At 39.0% G+C, this 26,404-nt stretch overlaps 1 long non-coding RNA gene across 1 annotated transcript; it reads right to left on the reverse strand.

Moving 5' to 3' along the window:
* Window positions 1-683: 683 nt before the first annotated feature.
* On the reverse strand, window positions 684-11,934 carry LOC119126357. Its single transcript, XR_005098637.1, has 3 exons — window positions 11,795-11,934; window positions 3,380-3,512; window positions 684-1,017 (listed from the first exon to the last, which is right to left on the reverse strand). It is a non-coding gene; the product is annotated as an uncharacterized LOC119126357 (long non-coding RNA).
* Window positions 11,935-26,404: the final 14,470 nt, after the last annotated feature.

Below are 26,404 nucleotides of genomic sequence, written 5' to 3' on the forward strand. Positions count from 1 at the left end.
GTGAGAGTTGGCTCTTTTGACTTTACCTTACTGTTATATAAGTTAGTAAATTTAGTAAAACAGGGGAAGTTATTTTCTTGCATCTATGTAACCTTTTAATTTGTTATTTCTGAGCCCAATTGAAAGCATTCCTTTTAGAGGGGTACCCGAACGGGCCTCTGCAGATATTTGGTTTCAAAAAAATTGCAAGAGCCAAAACAGTTCAATGAAAAACAAAGGCAGCATTCTTCCTTCCTTATGCTTCATTTCATCCTGAATCCCAATATTATTAATTGAGCAACTAATAAGAGCAGTCTGTTTGAAAAGCTAAGCAATGTTTCGACCTTCCAGTGTCTTTATTTATTCAGCTAAATCTCAAATTCGGATATCATAAAATCATTGAAAACATCCTTTATCTCAGTAGCCTGCATTGTTTTAAATATAAACAAATGTAAAATGAAATTCATATTGATTTACACATAGTGAAAAATCTGGTGGTTCTACTTTTTATAATTTTGCTAATTAAAGCTCAAGAAAATCTAATACCTCCCAAAATGTCAATGTCACACACAAAACAAGCAGGAGGTTTAAAATTTTGGAAATTAGGTAGGAATTGACCAGACGATTATTTTTAGGTGTTTAATGAGTCTGTATGATAATGATTATGAAGTTCACCGAATTTAATAGCCGTAATAAATACAAGTTTCTATTATTCAACAGTATCAACAGCACTGAATTTGCACTATTGCCTTTGTTTCTGCAGATGTTTGTCATTATTTTACGTTAATATATTGTTTTGTGAAACAATCATTTTTTGTTAACTCATCCAACTCTGGTAGTGCAGTACTGCATTTTCCAATTTTGACTGTTTTAGTATATGTTGTCTGTAAAATTCATTTTAGGATTTGCTGGTCCAAAACTACACTTTACAAAGCACTCACTAGATGTCAGACTTGGCTTTTATGTGTGCTCCTCAGTCACGTTGAGGCCTCTGGTAGTCTGACTTGGACGTTCCTGTTTTCCAGGGCAGCGTACAGTCTGGAAAAACAAAGACAGAAGTTGAGTGAATGATGAAGCAGTGTCACATAGGGCATGAAATATTTCTTTTACACCTCATGAACGTTTTCAACCCCGGTTTGATGTTCACATCAACCCTGGCACTCAGAGCTGTTCCAGTTTTGAAGAGCACATGGATGAGATTATGAGGTTTATTTTAATGAACCAGTTGGCATGAGACAAGTCACAACTAATATGTACTTGGGACCACAATGATTCCATAAATCACAGTGGCTACTAAATCGGAGAGGATTGGGATAAGATCATTATTGTTGGCTGTGTCTTGTCAATAAGAAGATGGAATGAGTTTTTAGGAGTAACGTGGAATGTGAACCACTTGCTTTGTGAATAACATCACAGCAAAAAATGGGTGTCTTAATTTTGCTTTGACGTAAAGGGAAAGCAAAATGTTTGTACTGGAAAACATTCAGAAGTGAAATGAAGCATCTACTTAGCTTTGTCAAATGTTTTGAGATCGTTTCCAGTAGAAATAGGAAAGATTGATATCTCATATTTAAATCCTCTTCCAGAAATGAATGGGGAATATTGTATCCTTATTATAGTATATGAAATGACTGCTGAAGTGAAATGACACATGCCATTAGATACTATACCCCATTTGTAATCATTACAAATCATTGAGACTGACAGGATGGATTCAATTCAAACAGGAGTAAATGGCGATTTAATAAAGGAGCCGCTGTGATTGTGCGAGAAATTAAAAACAGATGGGGGATTCAAATACTCCACATTCATTTTCAACCCACAAGTGTTATGTTAAGTCCATCCAGCCATCCATTTTCTAAAGCAATTATCCTCATTAGGGTCATAGGTGTGTTGGAGCTCATCCCGGATGACTCCTAGCGAGAGGTGAGGTACACACACTGGACACACACTTCACAGCTATGACCTTTTATATTTTGAATTTTCAGAATCCAAAGCGGTCAGGTCCACCGGTCATCTGTGGTCGTCCGGTGAATTCCTGCGCATCCTTCATCACCCCCTCCTTGCCCATGTCATGTTTACACATGGCTGTCTGGGAATTAACGTTCTGGTGCGATCCATTTGTTCTTATGTGGTTCAATGAGAGGGTCCTGACTTGATTCATTACACACTAAGCACATAACGACTGCTACGGTGTCTGTTTCTGCTGCTTTTATTTGTATCAGCAATTGAAATACTGTTGATGGTGGAGATCTTTAAAGTATACAATTGAATGGACCAAAAAAATAAAAAATGAATTGACCATAATATTATTACCCTGCATGGTGCACCTCCTTTTGTTAAGAAAATAAAGCCAACATGACTGGCTGTCAGAGGGAGGGTCAAAATATTATTTTGGACTCATCCCAGTTCATCCCAACACCAGTTCATTCTTATTTGACACCAAATATGTAAAAAGTATTTGTACATCATTTTGCTTACTTTAAAGGCCTTGAACTCCCATTAGTAAGAATTTGTAGTATAACAGAGCTGACAAATGCACCTCATTGCTACACTTCTTACGTGAGGGAGGGACAAGCTGCAGTGTGATGTGAGCATGACTAACACTAACGAACTGTATCCAAATGATGGAAAAGCAAGGGGGCATGTATCTGATAAGGACTTTGATGTAATGCATCTGTGGCTACTATGTTTCTCTTTTTGCTCATGTAAAACCTGCACCGAAGCTGCAGTGTTGTTTTGTCTTGTTTTCAAACTGATGAGGTACTGTTACTGGCGGAGATGGGATTTTTTTTTTTCCAAAGAGGGAGGGGGTCAAAGTATCTCTGAAATCAATATATCTTCCCTATGAGGGGCGGGGGTAAATGTAGAAGAAAAAAAAATCCGGGGAAAATATCCAAAAGTCTGGCCTGGTTTTATATTCTATTTCCTATCAAAGCATGAAACAGTTGTCAGAAATATCATGCAAAGGCGACTGACCAGATAATTTTTTTTAGGTACACCAAGTTAGTGAAATATCAACAATATGAATCAGAACTGAGCATTAGTATTTTCTACAGGTAGAATTACTTCATGTCATTGAGCTGCATGTTCCAGTTGAACACAAATACAAACGGAGAACAGCGAGCCGACATGCTGTGGGGTCCCAGTGTGTTAATTGGGTTATCCCATCAAACATCACTTTATCTTTGTACACGTGACATAGCAGTCTGGGGAGTGTTAGTTAAACAATTTGTAAAGGGGTGAAAAAAAACCTTCTTCTAAAGCTACTGTTGCCCATGAGAAGGCAACATTGGATTGTTTGAATGAAAGAAGGAAAGAGGTGGACATGAGGTGAATACTAACGACGTGTCTGGTAAAGATAATTCAATTTTTGTTTGTGATGCAAATGTCAACTCACCCTTCTTTTCCTTTAGTGATTTGTATCTCTTTGCCGATGTCACTCACGTAACAATACGGGAACATGGCTAATGTCTGCAGCCCATCAAGTCACATTGGAATAACCATGTTAGGAGGCCATCTCCCAGATGAACCTGGTGGAGGAGAATGGTAAAGTTATTTTTTTTCCTGGCATTAGAGCCTGTTGTAGACAGATTATTTAAGTTATAAGTTAAAGATGGTCATTCTTTTTATGCATTCATTTTATGCATCTGCTCATTTTTGTTGTTGTGTGTGTATGTCTGTGTGAGTGTGTGCATACGTGTACGTGCGTGCGAATGTATATCTGTTATGCATGTGCCATCTCTTGATTTCTCTCGTGGGGTTTAAAAAGTATGTTCATATATCTATCTTTCTGACAAATCTGACTGAAAACGCTACTTTTAGAACATGGCATAGAGATCCAAATAAAAAGCAGATTGAGAAATATGCCCTGTTTTGTTTCACAGGCTTTTGCTGTTTATTCTACACAACCGCCATTCTCTCTCAGGGATTCCGCCCATTAAATTGAGGGAAATTGCAAATTTTTCCCTCATCAGAGATGGATTCTGCCTCTTAAACAAAGCTTGAACTTCCCCACCCATCTGAATCCGTATCAAAAATAATATCATTTTTTGAAATTGTCTTACTTCATTTACAATCAAGGAATACATGAAGATTACATTGACTGGGTGTTGTTCCAAGGCGTGTGGTCTTTTCACTCGATATTCCGTGCGTGTCAAACTATGTACAAATGTTTGTGTTTCTCATTATGTTATTATGCGGCATATTGATCAAATCAGTCAAGAGACACATAAATGTTTTGCCCTTGTCTATGTTTGAGTTGATATGATTTGTTGAGGATGCCAAACAACTTCTGTGAATGTGAATTGTTTTTATGCTGATTTGCGACTTCATTATGGGGTAAGCATATTTTGAGGATATTTGGGATCTTGGCATACTGTAGTATTTCATTGGTGGTGTTGTGCTTGGATGGCATGTTTGTAGATGCTGTTTCTTGCTCTCTAAAAATCACATCAATAAGTTTTGTTGCTGTTGTGGTCGTCGTCGTTTGAAGTTTCTGTTTTTCTTATTTTTTAGTCTTCATTCATCCAAGTTCTGTCCATTCCAAAATAGGCAAACTATACAACTAGAAGAGTATGCAAAGTGGATGATCAAAGTCAAAAGTCAAAGTCAAAGTCAGCTTTATTGTCAATCCCTTCATATGTCATGATGCCAAAAGACCTGTTGTATGTTCTGTTTTTGTCTTGATTTGTGAGTTGTAAAAACATATGCAGACAAAGAAGCCTATTAAAAAACAAAGGCTGCCTTGCTCTTGGTCCAAGATAAGAAAAATAAAAACTGTAGGAAGTGCTTACTGCCAGTGTTCACTGTAGGCATTAACGTTAATAGCATTCCATCATTCAGCCATGACATGGCAAACCACACTTCCTACAAGCTGCCATGTAATGATTAGAGAGAGAGAGAAAAGAAAATGCTCTAAAACGATGCACTCAAAAATGCTGGCTTTCAATCACATCAAATTGCTTCCATGTTGCATTAAACTGTCGGAGGCTTGCAGCCCACTTGTCTTGACCAAACTTCAAGGATTCAAGAGTCTAAACAGGCTCAAAACAATTGCATGAAAACAATCCAGTACATGGAAGAGGAAAGGATGCTTCATTCCTACAAGAATCCACTTAAGATTCATCCCATTTGGTGCACCAAACTACACTGCAGCTCTTACGATGATCAGCACTATTAAAAATGGATGCATAGGTAAGAGCTAAAATGATTAGCTAAAACATATCTTGCTCCTGTCGTACATTTTTCTAGTGTATGTCGCAAATGAATTCCCAAACCAACCTCATCTGTGGGAGCCACACATTTGGGCATGCATATGTAACAAACAAAGATGGTCCAAGATGAGTGTATACATAGATCTCTGGGAAAAGCATGTCAACAGACACTCCAGGGGAATTGGACAATTTATTTTACGCGCGTGTGTGCATGCGTGCGTGTGAGTTTGTGCGTGAGTATCTGTGTGTGACACAGGAGCTGTAACTAAAATAAGATTCTCTTATATAGAGATGGTTTGAGGAATGCAAGTTTCCCAATGCCCCCACCCCCCCCCACACACACACATATGTTTTCACAGGGTGGACGTTGGAAAAAGGCAAAGATCCCCTTGAAGCTCATGACCATATTTTATACGATCATAGGGATTGCCCAAGGGAATTTATTCCTGGACAACCGGGATTTAGAACTGTAATCCCATGATCTAAAATGTATTAATCATGGAAAGGCCACGACTTCGTGCATGCCACATTGGCATTGTATTTTGTTTGTGTTAATATTAATGACGGTGAGCGCACGCACCTACACACACATACAAACACACACACACACAAGGTATCAATATATTGCTTCAGAGATGTACAGCAAAATCAACAGTTTGCTGGGGAAGAAACAAATTCAGTGATGAAAGCAATCTGGTGATTTATTGTGCGTCGTTCTATTAAAATCTCGTGAGAAAACGTGTTGACTGTTGACCTTGTCTGACAGATGATTTCATAGAAAATCTTGAACTATGTTACTTCTACTTTGACAATAGTTTTCTCAGTAGGAAAAAATCCATTATTGATTTTTGCAACAATCCATCGCTCACCTGTTTGTTTTTCATAAGCAAGAGCCTTTAACAAGGTGACAAAGGTTTTAGTGACAGTTTTATAAGCAACACATGGTCCGCTGCTTTTTACATAACTGCCATTGTGAACGTGCTTCGTATGCACTTCATCGGACCTGTGTGATGATCGATTACTACCAGCCTAATTTAAACTGCTGACCGGGATCAAGCCCATGAAGCCGTTGTTGTGGATTAATGTGGATAATTCATTACTCAAAAGCTTTACATTGGGCAAAATGACAAATTCTGGACTAAAACCATGATTTCCGTAAAAACACGTATCCCAAGAAGTATTCTTTCATTGTAAATCAACAGGATATAAATCCCCCAGGTTTTATTGCAGTCATAAAACTTAAACACTCTCAAAACACCCTCGTGCAAAATGCTGAAAAAATGGAATGAACCTATAGTTCTCAAGGGCTCGTTTTATTAAGTAATACAAATCTATTTATTTATTTGCTTGTTTATTTTTTTATTTGCTTGTTTTTTTAATTTTTTATTTATTCCTTGCTTGCTGTTTACTTAGTTAATTACTTGTCCTACTCATCATGATCAAATGTAATCAGTGGTCAAATCAAAACTAACCTGCTGAATTCAGTTTGGATGACTCAATCTCCAGTGTGTTCTGTGTTATTAATTTGTAGTTGATTAATCTGTTTTTAATAAAACTGTAAATTACAATTTTGGGTTACTGTGATGAGTTTGTTCACAGAACCTTTCCTTTCAAACAACCAGTTTAGAGCTCCCGCTTACCTCACTTTTGAGGATTTGTTTTTAAAGGCAAAGGTCAAACACGTACTTGTGAATTCCACAAGCTCCAAAGTGAACTTGCCAAACTTTCAAATAACGATGAGCGCATTTGTAAATGTGTGTCAGGCATAAACAAATGGTTGGGAAAAGATAGAGTGAGAGGATGATTCATTGTGGTCCTGTGAGCAATCACGTGGAGCCTCACCTCTCCTGAATACAAAGAGGCCTACACAAGCAGGTTTGGGCAAACATAAAACAGAAATGACCCTCTGCCTCTGAGGGCCCCCCACTCCCACTCCATCTTTCAGATGGAGGTGTGGGATCACCCCACTCATTGCGCACTCACACTGGCTAAACAAGGACTCTCTTTGCGCCTCGTCACGGTGCACCACCGAAGGGCAAACTCTTAGCCCAAATATTTTCTCAGCGTGGTACTGACTGTTGGGATCAGCTAGTCAACATGAACCCCCGGCTTCTGTTAGTTTTACTACACCTCCATCTGCCTTAAGTTTATTTTCTCTGCGCAATTACATCTTAACATGAGTCTCCGAATGGCCGAGCCATAAAACTGTTTGATATTAGAGAAAGCAAAGTGACTTATTAATTAGTTCCTGATTCCTGAAAAGAAGGCTTTGGTGAGTTCCACACCAAACAACCCGGAAGACGACAGAAGATAATTATAGTGGATGAAGACACAATCATTTCATTGGTTGAACAAGACACTTTTAAGTCAAGAATACTCTGAAAAAGATACTGCAGGGGTATCATTGTTAGCGTCACAATCATGCAACAGCTTCAAGAATATAAATATGGAGAGTTTACAACCGGGTTCAAACTAACTTACTAGCAGGTAAGTAAATGTTTTGGTGTTTGTCTCTCAGTTTGCTGGCAGATTTCAAAAATAATAAGCTGTATATGTCTACGGGTTTAATCGTGTATGATACGCTGCATGAGTTTGTTACAATGCCATGTGACCACGAGGTATTGATTTCTTCTTGCTTTGTGGCCTTTTAAATATAAGTACGTAATAATGACAGAAAAATGGAAACCAGCTGAGTTCACTGCACAGTTGACACTTTAAAGCGAACATAAACCATTTTTGGTACTGCTAATAAATTGAGGAGCTGTGATTATTGTAGAGGTAAAAGTGTGATGTATAACTCCACGGAGAGAGAAAAAACATTCCTAAAGCTAAGCGCGATTATTACACGGATGAAAGATACTTTATCGCCTCAAATAAAAACATGGTCTAATTTATATGCAATTCTTTTTAACTGCCACACACACGCAAGCACACATTTGAATTTGTCAATCATTTCTCAAATGTTTAGTGTTTGTTCTTTATTGACAAGATTCGATTTTAAATTCTCAGGTGTTGACCTGAATAATTCGAGGTACTGCTACATGAAGGGCCAAAGTCGCCTCCACTTGCTGAGGAGGCTGAGATCATTCATTACAAGCAGAGGACCTTTTATTATGGCCTCAGCATTGTTTCTTGTCATTGCGTGCCGGGCATTAATAGGAAGAGAAAGTAAGCTCTGTTCTCTGCTGCCAACTGGACATCATCGAAGAGGAGGCTGACAGAAGGATGTGCATCACATCCATCATAGACAACACTTCCCACCCCTGATCAGTTCCTTCTGTGCCAGACTTGAAGAAACAGCACTAGATAGAGGTCATTCATACTCACAGTGATAAGACAATTGCACTCAACTATAATAGCCGAAAATTTGTATGAAGTGCACATGAGTTGGAGATTGCTTAATGTTAGTTACTGCAGGTTAGATATGAATAGATATGAATATTGAGTACTGGAGTGTGTTGCATTTGTGTGTTGCACATATTACTGGGGGGATTATTCTGGAGTGTAGACTATCTGGACTACTTCTTTCTAACCTTTCGGGCCTGCTGAAAAGGTTTTGAAGGCCCTCCGCACAACGCTGGTATTTGGTAACATTGAAGCAATCTTGTTAAACGTACAAAATAGAATTTTCATTTGTAGAAAATAACACTTCACCAACGCTTGGAGGTGGGAATTACTAGTATACGTTGCAATAATTGGACCGCATACAGTGGCAAATAAAAAATTCCTGGAAAGTACTGGGAAATAATTTTCAAGTCGGCACGATTCACTGGACCCACAGGAAGCCAGACCTGCTGACTTGCTCATCCCAAATGCAGTTCATGATCTTGAGGTCAGAGTTTTGCGTAAGTTCTTCCACATGAAATTCATCCGAGCATGCTTTTATGGACCTTACCCGCACTAGGGAACAGTCATGCTGGAAGAGAGACGGAATCTTGGCTAGATGAAAAATTACCAATTTGATTGATTGATGTACTGATGAAGTCGCTTGTTGAAATATTTTTGTGGGTAGGGACAACAGGTGTGCAGCTCACGCAGCAAAACAGTTACTCAGTTGAGCATATAGACACCTCCCATATATTTATACTATGTTGTCTTTTCAACCACTTTTGCAATTAGTATGAAATCCCACTGTAAGTACCGTACTTTTTGGGCTATAAGGTGCACCAGACTATAAGTCGCACCAGCTAAAATCCGTGATTTTTTTAGTTTTATACTTATATAAGCCGCACCTGACTATAAGCCGCACGTGCGCACGAGTTATTTACATGCAGTTAATGCAGTCATGAAAAAGACTAAATCAGTTAGGGCAGTAAAACGAGCCTCTAGGCTCCTCTTATTGCTGTAGATACATGTCCTGCTGTGCTGACCGCACTAGATAAACTCGACCCACTGGTTTCATGTACAGCACTCTGCAGGAAACACACACACACACACACAAAGGCGGCACACACTCCACCACTATACAAATACAAGCATGTCTTCGAAGAGCCACAGTAGTGAAATAAAACATTCAGTTAATCACGGTGGTCCTCAGGGTTTAATTTGACTGAGTCAATAAATACTTGAAAGTTCCCAATAGAGCCTCTAGTGCAGGACATTTGGTCTTAAGCACCACTTGATTTCAATCCAAGGATATAATACACTCTCGCCATCTCCTATATTACTTACAGTACACAACTAGTTTACAATTATTAGTTTCACATGCACAATACGACATTGCCAACTAATGTAAGATAAAGCTTGTATTTTTACATGTAAATCTAAGTATAGATATTTTTATATAGCAAGAATTATGTCCATTCATGTATCAAGTGTATGTATCAACAACCCTACTCTAGATGAATATGAGCGTTTGACATAAACAGCCGGACCCACAACAAAAGCCACACTTGGTGGTGAATAATTTCCTTTACTGATGGTTGTTGATCCAACAGGCATCATTAAACTGAACATGTCTATTTACATGTCCTCTTCATCCAATATGTCTTTTTCAACTCAAAGGATGCTCACGCTGATCTGCTAAACCTGAAACCTAAACCTGACTTCTGTGCAAATCTCCTTTAGTTGTTTTTTCATTATCATTATGATTGAAAGATTTGTGCAACAAGCACTTTTGATGCTCATATTAAACATGAAATGAAAAATGACGGGAACTCTCCATGATACCTTATTGCGGATTGTAATTGTGCCTAAATATTCAATTAGATTCCAACTATATCCTTGCAGAAAACTTATTTGATTAACTTTTATCCTTCTCCTCACTTTTAACAGTTGGTGAATGGATTTAAATGACACTACGAGATATAGAGAGATCCCCTTAGATCAAAACTTGTGCGCTTGGGCAGTGCCTTTTACTCAAACATTATTGAAACATAATACTTTAGGCTTGTACTTAGTGGATGTTGGCTAATCTTTTTGGAGGACCCCCTTAAAGCTTCCCCTTAGACTGGTTTCTAGAAGATGTTTATATCCTCTGTGCAGAATTAGGCAGAGGAGAGAGAAACATTTCGTGTTACGTCGATTTGTTCAACATGCGTGAGCCAGTGTGAACGATACAAATCTTTATTAGACACATTCTCTGCTGCGTGCTTTACCAAAATGGGTCAATCTTACATTTTTTACCTTCCCATGAGCATCCTCTTCCCTCCGCATCGATAGCACTTTACGTCATTACATCATTGGCCAAAGCATCTTCCTGACACGCGTCCATCTCAAAAGCACTTGCGCATGAACTAGGTCTGAGTTCCGGTGGGAGATGTTAAACATTCTGATTGGCTTGAGCAGACGTTGTTGAGACGGCTCGCACGAGAGCTTTCCATTAAATTTGACCTCTGGCACCGAAGGCACCTCCATTATCCCTGCCGGTCCCCGCTGTACGTAAATTGCAGTGAATACTTGAGATGACCAAAGGTCAGAAGAAAAAAATGAGAAGAAATGACGTATTGAACATAGGTGCGCCCCATGTTTTTCTTTCTGAGCTGAACAATCAAGCATAGTTTCGGCGGTTTAGATGAGTGGATATATACTGTAGTTCTGGAGATATTGAAAGCATATAAAAAAAAATGCCATGTTCAAAATGATTAAAAAAACCAAATCCCAAACAGTTGATAAGGAGGAATTGAGTTTACATTTGGAACAACAATTACGAAGCAAATTAGTAGCTGGGTTGATTCATGAAATGAAGCATTGATGAGCTCCACAACATTGTGCAACCCTGCTGCTTACATTTGTCTAAAAGACATCTTGCATGAGAGCAAAACATGAAGAATGAAGGAAAGGGAAGCACATGATCCAAAGCATATGACATCATGTGTCAAATATAGTGGGGAAAGTGTTATGGATCCCACATGCTTATCAGTGAGACACTCTACCACGTGTTATTGGATTGCCTGAAAAGTCTAACAATAAAACACACAGGCACATATTCCATCTATATCCCCCGGTTACAGTAGTTAGTTCATTGATGTCTGTCTGCTGACAGCCTCATGTGGATTTAACAGAGCAATAAACAGCCATTGGCTTACTTTCCAAGAGGGGCGAGGACATGAACATCCAACATTGTCACTGACTGTAACGCTTCACTGAAGCTCCTTTACCTTGTACAGCTGCTTTGGAGCGTGCCAGATGAGAGCATGGTCGTGAATGTGAATCTTTTCCAAATGTAATTTGCTGGTCCTCACAAGAAGTTCAACATGATCTCCCACAGCGTTCTGAAGCGCAACATTGGGTTTTATTCCCTGGAAGAAAAAGCAAGTTCATATTTTAATACATATACGGCAAAGGTACCATCATTTGTTTGTACTCTTACATTTGAACATTTTGTAATCTGTAATCTCTGTAATTTTATCTCCTGTGGCTCACATGTACACATATGGATGCGGGTGTGCAAAAATCCACGCTTCTGGTGTTTATCATTTGTGATCATTTGTCTTTTTTGTTCTTTTACCCTAAATAGTAATAAAAGGTTCAAATTCATCATTCAGTCATCAGAATATAAAAAATGTTTCTTCTAAAATACAATTGATGTCATGGTCTTCCCACATCTCTGCAGTAAATTATGCTCTTCAGGTGAAAATCACAAACAGACATATCAACCTCACGTATCTGCTTTAAGAATGTTGGAAGAGATATTATTTAAAATACACAGCATTTTTGTTTTGTCCGTAATCCCCCCTTCAAGGATAGCTGGGACAGATTGAGTATACTAAAAAGAAAACATGCACACATTTCACTTTCAAGCTCTGCTCTAGTTTGTCATACAAAATCTGTGAAGTTTTTGCCTACAAAATGAAAACTGCAAAGTGTTTAAATTCTTTCACTCCTAAATTAAAAAAAAAGATTCTCGATTACATATAGGAGACATATACGTATGTTTGCATGCATCAAACCAGTTGTCATCAAATTTTCACAATACGTATGTCCTACTTAAGACTTACATCTTGCAAAGATTAAGTTATTCCAAAAGTCGCAACAATTATGATTGAAATGTGTTCGACAATGAAATATTGTGCTGGCATGGCCATTTTAAGCAATTATGTTTTCACAGCTCAAACATGTCGGGGTGTCTGGGTCCAAGAAAGATGCTAAACTGGATGTATAATTTTAGAAGCCATTAATTTCCCCTTGACAGACTTTGGGAATGTGCAAACCCACACAACGCATGGTAGAATTTTGAGTTTGTGTGATTGGCAGGACGTCCTGTCTGCTCTCAGCTTGCTGACAATCTGACAATGCAATGTGCGTTCACGCGTGGCAGTAAACACATCACGCCTCCTCGCTTCTGTCTTCCTGATTCCATCCGGATTCACCTTCTCTCAAGCTCATTGGGTCCACAACGAGAGGCGTTGATCCCACTTGTTCTGGATCACTTGTGGCTGGAATTCCCTACCAAAAAGGAATCTTCCCTGTCCTGAGAGACAGCTAGACACGTCTTTTTTTTTTTTTTAAGTCACGAGAGGTGGTTTATTTGGAACCCTGTCACACCCGAAGGTGTCCTCTTACCTCAGCAGCTTCAGTCAAGGTTCAGAGCATTCCGGGATTCTCTTAAACTGGCGGTTTACGGGCAGGGCGGTCAGGCCCGAGATCATCGGAGGTTTACGGGTGGCCCATAAATACACTGCTGTGGTTCGAGAGAATTCAAGCTCCCCTCACAGACCCCCTCTTCACTCTTCCTGTCCTCACAGTTGAGAGAAGACCCCATAAACCTTCCAGTCTTGTTTCCTTCTACTACATGTATGCATTCATATTTCATGTTATCTGGGGGCAAGTTACATTCTTCAGCTTGACTAGTCTTCCCGTGGAGTGCACATCCCTGGCTTGTCTCACTACAAAGATGTCATTGCACTTTAACAGACTGTTTTCGTCCCATTTGTGTGGAGCACGAGGAGAAAATGACTTCATTTCTCACTTGACTTATTGCCCTGCGAAACAACAGGATGATATTTTTGTCGCCATTCGAAACCACACATTCATCTGCTCCCGCATGTTGGAGATTTATTTTTCTACCAGATTTTTCTACCAGACGTCATATATTTAACAAGATGACCTTGATGGTCACCATGGCAAATACAGAGTCATCTTTTCTATCAGTGTATCATGAAATGTATTTTTTATTTTCCTTTATTACATACTGTTGCTTTAAATGACCAAGTCGCTCCTGTTACTGCATGACCTTTTCTGTCCTGGTCTGTCTTTACAATACGATACGATACGGTACGATACAATACAACTGTATTTATAAAATATTAATATGTAATTTAAATATGATTATAATTATTATATCGTGCATTCCATACCAACTGCAGCTATAACAACACGCTTTACATATAACATAATGGTACAACCACAAAGACAGTGAAAACAATAAATTAAAACTTTACTGCTATTTTATCTCAAATATTTCCACAGAAAGCATATTTGCACATGGGCCCGGGGTATTTTACACATTTGGACTATTTGTGAGGTTTTGAGGTCAAAGTTTATGGAGGCTGACCTTGCGTTCGGTCATAATGTCCATCAAAAGAGATCAGCACTCCTGTTTTCTTACCTATGCTGCCACAAATTGGAGGTGACAGCTTCAACTGTGGTCAGGGTCCTCCATAAAAGCAGCGCTGAGGTCAGTGGCACAGGTTTACAATCCAAGTTATGGTTTACATGACAGATGGCAGAGTTGAAGCAAAATCAACATGTCTTCATCATTTATCAAGACAGACAGGACAGGCAAACACCAAAATATATTTGTAGCACAAAGGAGAAGATGATTCGAACAATATAAGTATTAAAAAAATAATAACAATGGCGAAACATTACAAAAAACTCATTTTGTGTGATAAATGAATGTCCTCCACTTTGAACTGAAACAGGAGGTGAGTTGCATTGTGGATGGTTCAACATCTTCACCAGAGCTGTGATTTCATTTTTTTTTTTATCAAGCATCTACTGCCCGCCCAGCTGTGAAAATAAGAAGGGGCCTGCAATACAGGAACATTTATTTTAAAACAATATGCCTGACTTCTCTCCTGGAGGTGAGATTACTCACTACATATTCAAAGTGCATTCAGTGTTAAACGACTCGGCGCACACTGTCTGCATTAGCTTGTGTCTTCCTGTGGGTCTGCTGAATGTCCATTTGTCTTTGTGATTCATGTCAGGGAACTGAGAGATCTCTATTCCTCTCGTGGGGTATTAAATCTGGATCAAGCTACGAATCGCTCACGCAGTGGCCAAGTGTATGTGAACATAATATCAAAAACACATTTGTATTCCTGAACACACCTAGGATGATTAGTGAATTGCATGGAAAAAAATCATTCCCAAAGTCAAAATTGACAAATGCTATTTTTGAGGATGTAATCGCATTGACAAGCAATTTTATCCCAAAAGGCATTTAGCATGTCTCTGAATTGATTGTAAATCCTGTGTCAGTTTGAGAAACTCCTCACTCGACTTGGCTGTGCTGCTAATTCTCTGTAATTCAATTTAAATGGAAAATCAGTCAACCATGAAAGGCGACCCGGACTGGCCCTGAGCGATTGCCGCCACCGCAGTCTTGTCAACGAGTCCCGAAAAAGCACTCTGATGAACTTGCTGATAGGAGAAGAGGGAGTCGCCAGCCCCAGAGACTCAAGTGCGCTGTGTAGTGCTGATGGAGAGTTGATATGGTTTAGGAGAGACAGACTAACAAGATGTAGTAAAAACACAGAGAGATAAACAACCGAAGAAATAGGAGAAAACTGTGAAGTTATCAGAAGCCTATTTCCTACTTGAGTTAATCTTTTTTTTAAACTTTCTTTAGCGGATTACAATTGCATCAATGAACAACACTGCATGGGTAAATCCAGTGGCAAAAATATTTTTTTCTCACCTAAACAGTAAAAATGCTGCTGACAACTTTACTGTGTCCAGCATATTTCACTCATGAAATAAATGAGCATTGTAAATACAGATTTGAGTTGGACTACATTGCCGAAGGAAAGGACCTCTGTCGCAAAAGTCGGGAAAAAACGTATGGGAAAAACCGCAAAGAAAAAATCATCTTTAACCTGATTAATTTGTTTAAATTCACCCAAAACCAAGGAGTTGTTTCAAAGTTGTAGAACGGTATGAACAGTCAGTGACTACCAAGTCTTACCTCCATTTCAAGCTAAAAACCGATTGAGCAATTTGTGTGTTCCTAAAACTGTAATGGGGTTGTGGTGCTGCAACTGAACTTTCTCTAATTTCCTGGCACAAAAAAAATCATGGCTTCATGGTCATTTCAGTTTATAGGGATACTCTGGCTCATTGTTCAGCCGCTACAAACAAAGCAACAAGGGAACTGGTTTTACGAACTGCTGCAGCAGATGTGTTACAGAGCTGGTGTCCTCACCACAGGCCACACTCTGAAGACTTTTACTGCAATGAAAAGTGTGTCGCCATCTTTCATCTCCCTTCTTTATTGGGGAAGCTACCAGAAATTGAAGAAAGTGTTGATACAAACTACTTTGAAACTGACTGGCATTTGTGAGGATTGAAACAGAACGAGGTTACTGATCTTGTGGAGCTTTATCATTACAAGTGAATGCGTGCGGCCTTTGCACTTTGCAGTGGCTCAAAACGTTCTTAATGATGTTCATCCAAAGCCTGAATGTCCCAAAAGCTCATTCACACCTCAGTGCTCAAAACTGACCATAGACTTGGAATGATGAAAATGCCCCCTCTCACAAAATGTATGTGGTCTTTCATTGCAGCTTTGCAGCCTTTGTGGCTCGTCGGCTGGGTCGAGGTGGGTGGCTGCCCGTTTGTGCAGAATAAAACGTTGGCGTGAAAAGGAGGGCAAAGGAGAACCCTTGTTTACCATTTGCTTGGAAACTTTACAAAACTAACAACCTATAGAGCGCTTTCTAGAGGCGCCAACATTTTAGTGTGTGAAAGTCATGGGGTTAATGCGATCCTCAAGGAACCTGGGTTCCACTTGGTGGGTCTGGCTAGTGAAGTGGTTCTTGTTGACTCTGCCTGTGTGGGTTTGTGTGTGTTGCTGCACTTTTCTGCCGTGGAGACATTTGAACAATCAAGCAACAAGAAGGAAACATAGGCTGGCTAACTAACTAACTAACCAACCAACCAACCAACTAACAACAAAAATCATATCGAGTTTTAGAAATTGATAATTAAAAAATCACAAATGTCTATGCTATTGCCAATACTGTACTAATACGTAACTAATTGTAAATTTCAAAAATAACTGAATGCTCCTCATTCAAATCTTGTATTTTAAACAACAGTTCATTTTGTGTTTATACTGTATTTAAAGAAATCATTTAAATAACCAAATCTGTATTTTTAGAGGGCGAAATGTAATGACTATATTCTTCTATTTACAAAATGTTATACAATTTACAGGTATGGTTTGTTTTTCGAGAATCTGAAAAAGGTTGATTAAAAATGTGCAAATGTAGCCCTGGTTGAAATTTATTTTGTGATATCAGAGCCTGTTAATAAGAACAGTATGTCAATTGTTTTTCTTTCTAATAAAATAAGCCGGCAGTTCAAACATAGTTATTGGTCTTTAAACTAGTAAGTTTACTGTAATTGCTACAAAAGCGTTATATCTATTATGCTAATTTTGGTACCTTCAGTCTAGTCGTATTTGGAAATATTGTCGTATTTCATCAATTTGTCATTCATGTATTTATAGTCATGTTGTTGTTGTTGTTTTTTTTGCTGTAGCAGTCGTCCGTGTTTGTCGGGAGATTGGCTGTGGAGATTAAACTAATGCTGATGACTAATGAAGGAAGTATGATTTATGGCATATTGTGCCCCCTTAGAGGGCAAATTTCCTGTAAGTGCTGATAACACACACTCATGTTTCACTCACATGATGACAACATTTCCCGTAAGGCCTTACTTCTATGGGCTGTGACCTGCCTTAAAATATACCGGACCAAAGTGGGACACAATACTAACAGCTGGAAAGCCTCCACGCAGGGGCGTAGTTGCTTGGGGGTGATGCATACATCCCTTAATTTCGGAATCATTTCTATCTATCAATTTATCTATGCTGTATCTCTCTGTTTCACGAAATATTTCTGCAACCAAACCGCATACTTCTCACTTCTCTTTTCCAGATGCCAAAAGCAGCGATAATAGTCAGCATGCGGTTTGAGTAACATTTCCAGCGTTATGTTTTCTACCAAGGTTGCAAAAATGATGGTAGCAAAGAGGCAAATGTAGACATTTGAGAGGCTGCTGGGGTGAATTTCAATTTCTGGTATAGTGGTAGTTAAATAATAGGGGCGACTATGGATGGACTATAGAGGTACGGAGCCTGTATGCCAACAGAAGCCTTAATCCTCAGACGTGGAGGCATGACCAGACTCCCAACAGTCCTGAGTCTAAACTCAAACAGCTTGACACGCCGATTGAGACGTATAGATTAGGTCTTTGTTGGAGTGCTCCTTTTTCCTCCAAGTTGGCTCCCTTAAGATGTGTGCAGGGCTAATTTTGTGTATTTTGTGACTCGTATTTCTGTGGGAATTTTCTCAGTCAACTCTGAGTTCATCTACAAAACACTGGATATTCATTCTTGGGACATTATGAATGTTAGAATTTATATATCAAGACGTTTGATATCTTTGTTTTTACATAATATTTTTGATAAAATAATATATTGTCCGCAGTTGAGTTTTGTATCATGATATTTATGTTTTGAAAACAATCTCCGTCATTGTGACGGTCCTTAAAAAGAATTTAATTGGGGGTCATTGTGTTTTTGTCTTATCACAGTTGAATAATTCCCACTAAGATGATTTCATGGATTGTTTTGGCCAAACATAAAATCATTATTAAATACATGACATGAAGAAGTAGTTTAATTTTCTGATAAATATATTGATGGAAACATCACAAAATTATTTTGTGTCTCAATTCCTGAATTTGATGATGATGATGATGAGTGAGAGAAGTGAGAGAGAAAGAGGGAGGGAGAGCTTTTATTTTTTTATGCCCTGATGATGGTCAGATGAAAGAGAAGGTAAAGAGGAAGTGATGGAGGAGAGATTGGTGTTAAGTGGATTGACCCCAGCCTTCATGATTAAGGCCATAAAGACAGCTCTGGCCACAGGTTATATTCAGGGATTATTGAAGGCTGTAAAAGGTATATAACAAACAGATCTGAGGATTAGCTAACGCAGACATTCAAGTCAACACCGCTTCGCATTCCACACGCTTGAGTTTACCCAGCAGGAAGTTACCAAGCCTGTCTAGCAAAATGTGTGTCTTTGTTGAAAGTGTAAAAAGATGTTAGCATGTGCTGACAGAAAAATGAACCAAATCTTTGAGAAGAAAAAATGTGGTGATAAAATGACTTTTAAAATTATAATTTCCATCTGTTCAAACACAATTAATTCTGGGATCCTCGTTGACCTTTTTTAATGGACAATACATTTTCCCAGACAGGATATTAATCTTTTCCAGGGTCAAAGTGTCAACATCTTAAAAGTTTGTAGACAACGCACACATTCACCAATTTTTACAAATGTGAGAGATACCACACATGACAGAAAAAAACATCTCCATGTGTGTTCTTAATTCCCTTATAGTTTGTGGTGTACTCGAGTACTGTATTATGCATTTTTTCCGTATTTTTTTGCCACACGTCTGCTGCTTTCGTCAACAGCGGCATAAATGAAATAATTGGCCAATTAACTTGACTTTGCTGAGTTTATGCAGATCTAAATCAAGATCTAAAGTTGCCCCAGCGTTGCCCCAGCTTAGGTGACGACCAGACAGAATGTGAGGAAAGAATAATGAGAAGCAGAGCATCATGTTCTAATCACATGCAAGCCTTAGAAACTAAACTTCCACACACGCCAGCCCATGTTGTAGACATCCATTCATCATTGTGCTAATCTTAGTTTTTGCGTTGAGGGGTTGTGAGGGTCATATGTCATATCATAATATGAAAAACAGTTCATTGTGAGTGTTTGTGTGTGTCGGTGCGTGTGTATTTATGCATGTGTGTGTTGGTTTCCTCCCCAGTAAGCAGAGGTCTTACTTACATAAATATTTGGTCCCCTCAAGGCAGTTAACGCTGACATATGAATCATAATGCTTGTTAAACGGGAGAGTAAATAAACAGCAAAGCGAGTCGTGGAGCCCCGTCGGGCTTCCACTCCCGCCATAAGTCAGTCTGAGCTCCGCCCGCTGCCAACAGACATTCTCACCTCTCCACCTGACTTGCTAACCTGCTCCAGCGGATGGAAGCTTTGTTGCTTCGGCGTAAACACGCGTAACACATCGTTGAAGGCTAATGCTTGGTTTGTTTTTGGAAAGATCATACACTCAGAGGTGGTTCCTTTTATAGGGTTTGTCTTTAGAGGAGGTTTATGGCGCATGGATGGATTTTATGGAAGCCAAACAGATGGGAAGAGTGCATACTGGTGGTTTTACAGACATCTTTTGCTTTTATACATACACAAATGTTCATCATCAGAACAACATGGCACATGCCTCAGCGGTTAGTTTGTCGTCACCTAACCAATGTATACGCCAATCATTTATTCATCTTGTTCGGCGGCACTGTAAAGTATTTCGAGTATTTGCAATATTTTAGAACTGGTGCTTTCCAGTCGTAGTCACAGATTTACAAAAATGTAAAAATGGCAACTATAGTTGGTAGATGATCGTCTCTAGTTTGTTGACTGTATTGTCAAGGTGCCAACATAATTTAGATAAAAATGTATTTGCTATCTACCCCAAACATATACATATATTAATATTTTTTGATAATGTCAATCAAAACTGAACATCCGCATCTTTTTAACAGCAGAATAATTGGCACAGCTCCGGTATTGTATCACATTTGTGTGTTTAGGCTACAAATTCCACAGACAAAATGTATTGATAATTGAAGCAATTTTTAAATTGGGTTAACCCATATTATTATTATTGTTATTATTATTATTATTATTTCTCTTCACTTTCAATAATGCCAAATGTTGTACATTATACAGTACATTTGTGGAATGTAGAGAGAAGCCTTTTAATATAATGCATTGATGCTGAATTTTTTTTATGGTTTTAGCAAAAATTGCATTTAATGCTCACATAGGATGCACTCTAATAAACGACCAATATAAAAGGTAATGCTCCTAAACATGAACACTTTCTATACACAAGCCTATAGCCTCAAGCTGAAAAACAAAACCAAACAATAAAAAAATATAAAGCACAAGAGCTTTGCATTGTTTTGCGGATATATTTGCTAAGACGAAGGATTACGAAACATATACCTTGATTATTGTTTCATACAAGCTCAATATGAGACGGCATGATGTGATTTATCCCAGTGAACCTGAGCAAAGACACGCTACAGGGAGAAAGTGCTCTGGCTCCAGCTTGATTTGTGAAACATGATCTCACCACGGAGACCAACAATGGAGCCCAGATTCCATCAACAACTCACACACCACTACAACCATGACAGCATGACAAAGCTGGAAAATGTTCATGCACTAACACCCAAATACTTCTCATTTGTTTGTCTATGTTAAATGTTTTTCATATACATTATAAAGGTGCCAGCATTCATAATTGATCTGCCCATTTAATCCTTCTAACTTTTCACCTGCTGCTCTCAACTCCCTTTTGTAAACTGATAGTAGAAAAGCTTGCCCGCAACGCAAACGCACTTTCAGCTGGACCACATAATCCCATCAGCTATGTTCTTTTTTCCCCCCTCAGGATGCCTGTGTGTAAGTGGTGTCTTCAGTCAGCGCTTCTGACTCCTATCGACCTCAGGCATCCTTTTGTTTGCCGCTGCAAGGTTGACGTAGTGACCTTTGCCGGCCCTCGTGAGGTCATTGTTTCGCGCCTCTAAGTGCCTCCTGATTGTGGACACAATTCAGTGCTGATAATGTCTTCCAGAGTCTCTTGCCCTTTTCACACTTGCACGGCAGCATGTCGGCACACATTTCAACACGACACAACACTTACGCAACGGTAACCGCTTGATTCTCAGATGGAGGAAGAGGAACAAAGGGAGCAGATGCCCTTGTATTGATGACAAGTGCGTTTACATTCACACATGCGCCACCATCCCATGTCCCCACAGTCTCCTGTTGAAGACCCCCACACCCCACCACTATGGTTACTTGAGCTGTCAACAGATGGGTGAGCCCACACTGTGAGTATTGATTTAGTCCGAGTTGGGAAAACAAACCAGGTGTCTCCTCTTCCTCTTCTACACCTTCCCCCAGCAACACCCCCATCAGCAGTTTCTATCGTACAATAAGACTGATCGTTTTTATTACATTTTGCAACTGCAGAAATAGTCTTTAATTACAAAATAAATGCAATAAAATAGAAATCGGGGTACTAGATTACTAATTACAAAGGTGAAATGAGCGAAATACATCAGTACTAGGCATATGTCGAAGCTGCCCTAAAAGGACACCATTGAAAATTACACACACAAAAATTGGTTTTGTTATGATATTAATCATAAGACACCCTCCAAAATCATATCATTAATGTTAACTGCAATTTGCTAAAAGATAATTATGATAAATATGAAACTCTGACAATATGTCTCCTGTGTTACCCTTTTGGAATTCAAATTAAATAACCTAATAGATATAAAAGAGATACTTTCGTGACTGCTCAAAACTTTCCACCTTCCTTGTACCACAACCCTCTGTTTCAAAATTGCTCTTGATTTGTAAATGGCAAACTTACTTGTTGTTGGAAAGGCACTGCACAAATATTGGGGGGGGGGGGGGGAAATAATGTGATTAATTTCTACTAAAACACAGTTCTGGAGATTGCCATCTTTTATGTTCAAGTGAGGTGAGGTTAGTAAATAAATAAATAAATAAGTAAATAAATAACCTGGATGAATCTGACAGTCCTCCACTGGAAGGCTTCAAATAGAATATGCTGGGGGAAAGGCAATGTTTTTGGGCCAATTCCTCAATAATTCCCTCTTTGGCCGTCATCACTGGGGCAGAACTTTTTGTGTGAGGCCACAGCCAACATGGAAGCATTAAGGTTGTTCCCAAAAGAACTTCTTTTACGAGGGTGTGCGGTAGTCCAAATATTGGAACCGTTAGCATGCAGGTGCTCTTCTACTTTCCTTGCCTGCCAACATCTCGAATTTCCAACATGGCAAATCCTGTACTTACGCTAAAATCGCTGAACTGAACTTTGACAATGTCAGAATTTACTGATTGGAGGTTTGTGGGAAACAAAACAGGAAAAAAAAAAGGCAAGCATTTTTGTCACTCGTACTTTTTGTTGAAAAGAAGCAATTTAGCCTCTTAACACTTTTCAACAGTTAACCACAGTTGTGTTGTGGGAATGCTTTGCTATGCTCAAGCTGGGAGGCTGTATTCAGCACCCCGATTGCCTAACTCAAGGAAATCGATACGCATCGACAGATCCAAGGCCAGCGCTGGCCACAATTTGAGGATTGAGAATAAAACCTCTGCACCTATGGGATTAGAATAAGTACAGTACATTGGATTTGGTGGATATGTTGATAGATTATTCTTGGCACAAGAACAAAGAAAAGACAAGGGAACTTTTGTCCGTTTGGAAAGCAAATCATTTTCTTTTCAGAGAGCTTGGAAATACTTTTTGTGCTGGACATCTGAATTTTGAGCGTTATATACATGCAACCATGCAGCAAACTACATTCAGTTTATAAATATTATACATGCCAATCAATACACAACCCCTGTTAATCTTGACAAATGTGTGATCGGGGGACTGAGTGTGTTAATTAAATGAATAACCCACACAATTTCCTCGTGGGGAACTTCCTCAAACTGTGACAGTGCTGCTGGGTGCTTTAGACAAGATTTTCTATATGAAAACTTCAAACACACACCTGACTAAAGTTTTTTTTAACTTTTCTGTTACTCACTTTCCTTTTGCATTGAAGCCACCTCTCAGCTACCATCTGCTCTTCTATTCAGTGTGCTCCAAGGCCTGCCATCCGAGGTCAGGCAGTGTGTGCATCTGTGTGTCGGTAGATAATGTCATGACTGGCTTCCGACGTACTTCAAAAACAATTCACTGAGATCTAACACCGCAACCAGGCCGTCGGCATCTTTCAAGCTGTGTGGTAGGTGAGTGCCTGGAATTTATTTGTTTGCGTGTGGGGGTGGGGGGAGGTGTGCGTGCCATGTAAGCTCTGGTGTGAGCATCACTCCATATAAACAGGAAAATTGTTCATGACTGCTGAGCTCTTTTATGTAAGTTGTGCTTTTTGCACCAGTTGGTCTTCAAAAATACAAATGTCTGGATTCAAGGAATGAACAATTAATTCATTAGATCCTAATCGAACCATAACACATTATTAAAGTTACATCTCTACTTTGTCGATACGTTCAACAACAAAAAATCCTCAAAGCAAGATTAGAATAATTGTATTTATATTTTATTTTGACTCGTTTTTGAAATTCAGCAGGTTCCGATTCATTTTAGAGCAGGTTTAGAGAGTTATTTTTAAATTGTTCCAAAATGCTTCATTTAAAATTGTGATGCCCTGATGAAGACTCTGAGATGAAACTAATTGGCAATAACCTCCCCTTCTTTAGTGTGCCTCAGCTTCTCCCAAGCTTTTCATTTGCTATTCGTTGCCCATCAAGCTTGAGGAGCACCCTTTAAGTTTTTCTACATTCAAAGTTATGACTATGCATTGATTAAATGTGAAAGTCTTAAAAATTGTTCTATTGCTTCTTCTTGGAACCCGAGAGTGATTTTGCCTTTCATTCCTTTACCTGCCTTTAATATACGCCTTCTCATTAGACGGACCTGCGTGACAGTTCTCGTCTCATATCTTCTTCTTCCATCACAAGAATGAACAACAACAAAACGAAACCCGTGTCACAACTCTCGAGACCACTCGGTTGAGGTTGATGGGTCCCATCTCCTTGAGCGTGAACATTTGACTACCCTCCATCTGGGAAGCATCACGCACAGATTCTTGTTGACTCTGCGCGTAGACAGGGAGGAGGAGAAGATGACAGACAAGGAGGAGGCGGTGGAGAGGCAAGAGAAACCCTGTCATGTTTTCACAGATGGCTCATAAATCGGCAGTCTTGAAAAAAGAGGGCCTATAATATCACTTGATAGGTCAATGTAAAAAGATCAACAGATAAAGGTTTGATGGGTGGGACAGAGAGACTAAGTGCAGCATTAATGATGGATGTTTACATTAAGTGAAGCAAAACCAAATAAAACACATCAACATGTAAGGCCATGCGATGTCGACTTGGGCAAACTTGATTTATTTCCCAAAACGAGTTAGTTACTTTTTGGGTACTGATCTATGTAAAGGGCTGACATTTTGTTGCATATTTCCTAATTGACAAATTTGGTTAAATTATGTTATTATGAATAATGTATAATGTTTATCTATGTGAAGAAGCTGATTGTTGTCATTATTTCTCAATAATCTAATGATCTGTTGATTTCCAACTAAATTGGACAAGGAACCTCATGCAAGAGGTCATGCAAAACATCAGCATGGCTCACATGACCTCAATTCAGAGTGCGCCAAGGAAATAAATCCGGACTTGGATTTTTCTTTGGATTTTTTCCCATGCAAAACCTGTTCCAAAAGAAGAACCAGCCTCAACAAGAGACAGACATGGGATTGGACCCAGCTTCAACAAAGACTCAAGCATCACAGTACATATTGTCACTTGTTATGAAAGTTGATCAACAAGGTTCCAGTTTCCGAGCTGTTTAACATAAGACTAGAGGTTCCATACGAGTATACCCATAAACTGTTTTTAAAAAATAGGATGATGGAAGAAATTAAGACGGTATATTGCATTCAAATCTGTCAAACAATGGAACTGGAGACAATTACAGAGCCTCGATACGGGACTGCTGGATTAAATAAATAACTGGGAAGGCTCGAATGGGCCAAACTATGTGCAAGAGAGAAAAATGTTGAAAAGGTGCAGAGATGGAAGCGGGAGACACAGTTAAATCGTTTGTTATGAAATGGGAAGATGAATGTTACGACTATAACAATCTTTCAGTTGTCTTTTTACTTTGCATGCAGAAGTGGTTCACACGGTAGTTTGGTTGAAATTATTTTCATTATTGCAACTGATGGCGCCTAATGTTTTTATAAATGTATGCAATCAATCCAGCTTGTCAAGACAGCAAAATTACATTTGGAGACAAAATAGAGTATGTCACAGCTCAGATGAAGAATACACAAGTCTGAGCTTTTATTAAAGTCAGCTCATATTTGGAAAAGTTTCTGTGGCAATTGGACACGACATCTACTGCCATTCTCTGCGTAAGTACATTTACATTTACATTATGTGTGTGATATCATAAGAGCTGGAAAGGTACACGAGTAGAACACACTGACAGACGGTTTCATGGTTTCTGTCTCCGTGAAAATGTTCCATTTATCTTTCAACGTGTTCTTATTAAGTCCAAAGCTGATATGAAGCCTACCTAACCCAGCTGACTGGGCAAGAGGTGGGGTGCACCCTTGATCGGACGCCAGCCAATCACAAGACACTTACAGACAATCATGCACATGGCCAATTTGGAATCTTTGGGGGAAAAACGTTGTGCAAGAACTGGTGGAATGTACAAATTGATAGGGCAAAATTGGAACTTGGGACCTTTTGACTGTGATACGAACTTACTAACCACTAGTGCATTGTGCTGCCGTTTTCAACCATACAAAATGC

Source organism: Syngnathus acus, chromosome 1 (genome assembly GCF_901709675.1).
Source record: "Syngnathus acus chromosome 1, fSynAcu1.2, whole genome shotgun sequence".
NCBI classification, from domain to species: Eukaryota; Metazoa; Chordata; class Actinopteri; order Syngnathiformes; family Syngnathidae; genus Syngnathus; species Syngnathus acus.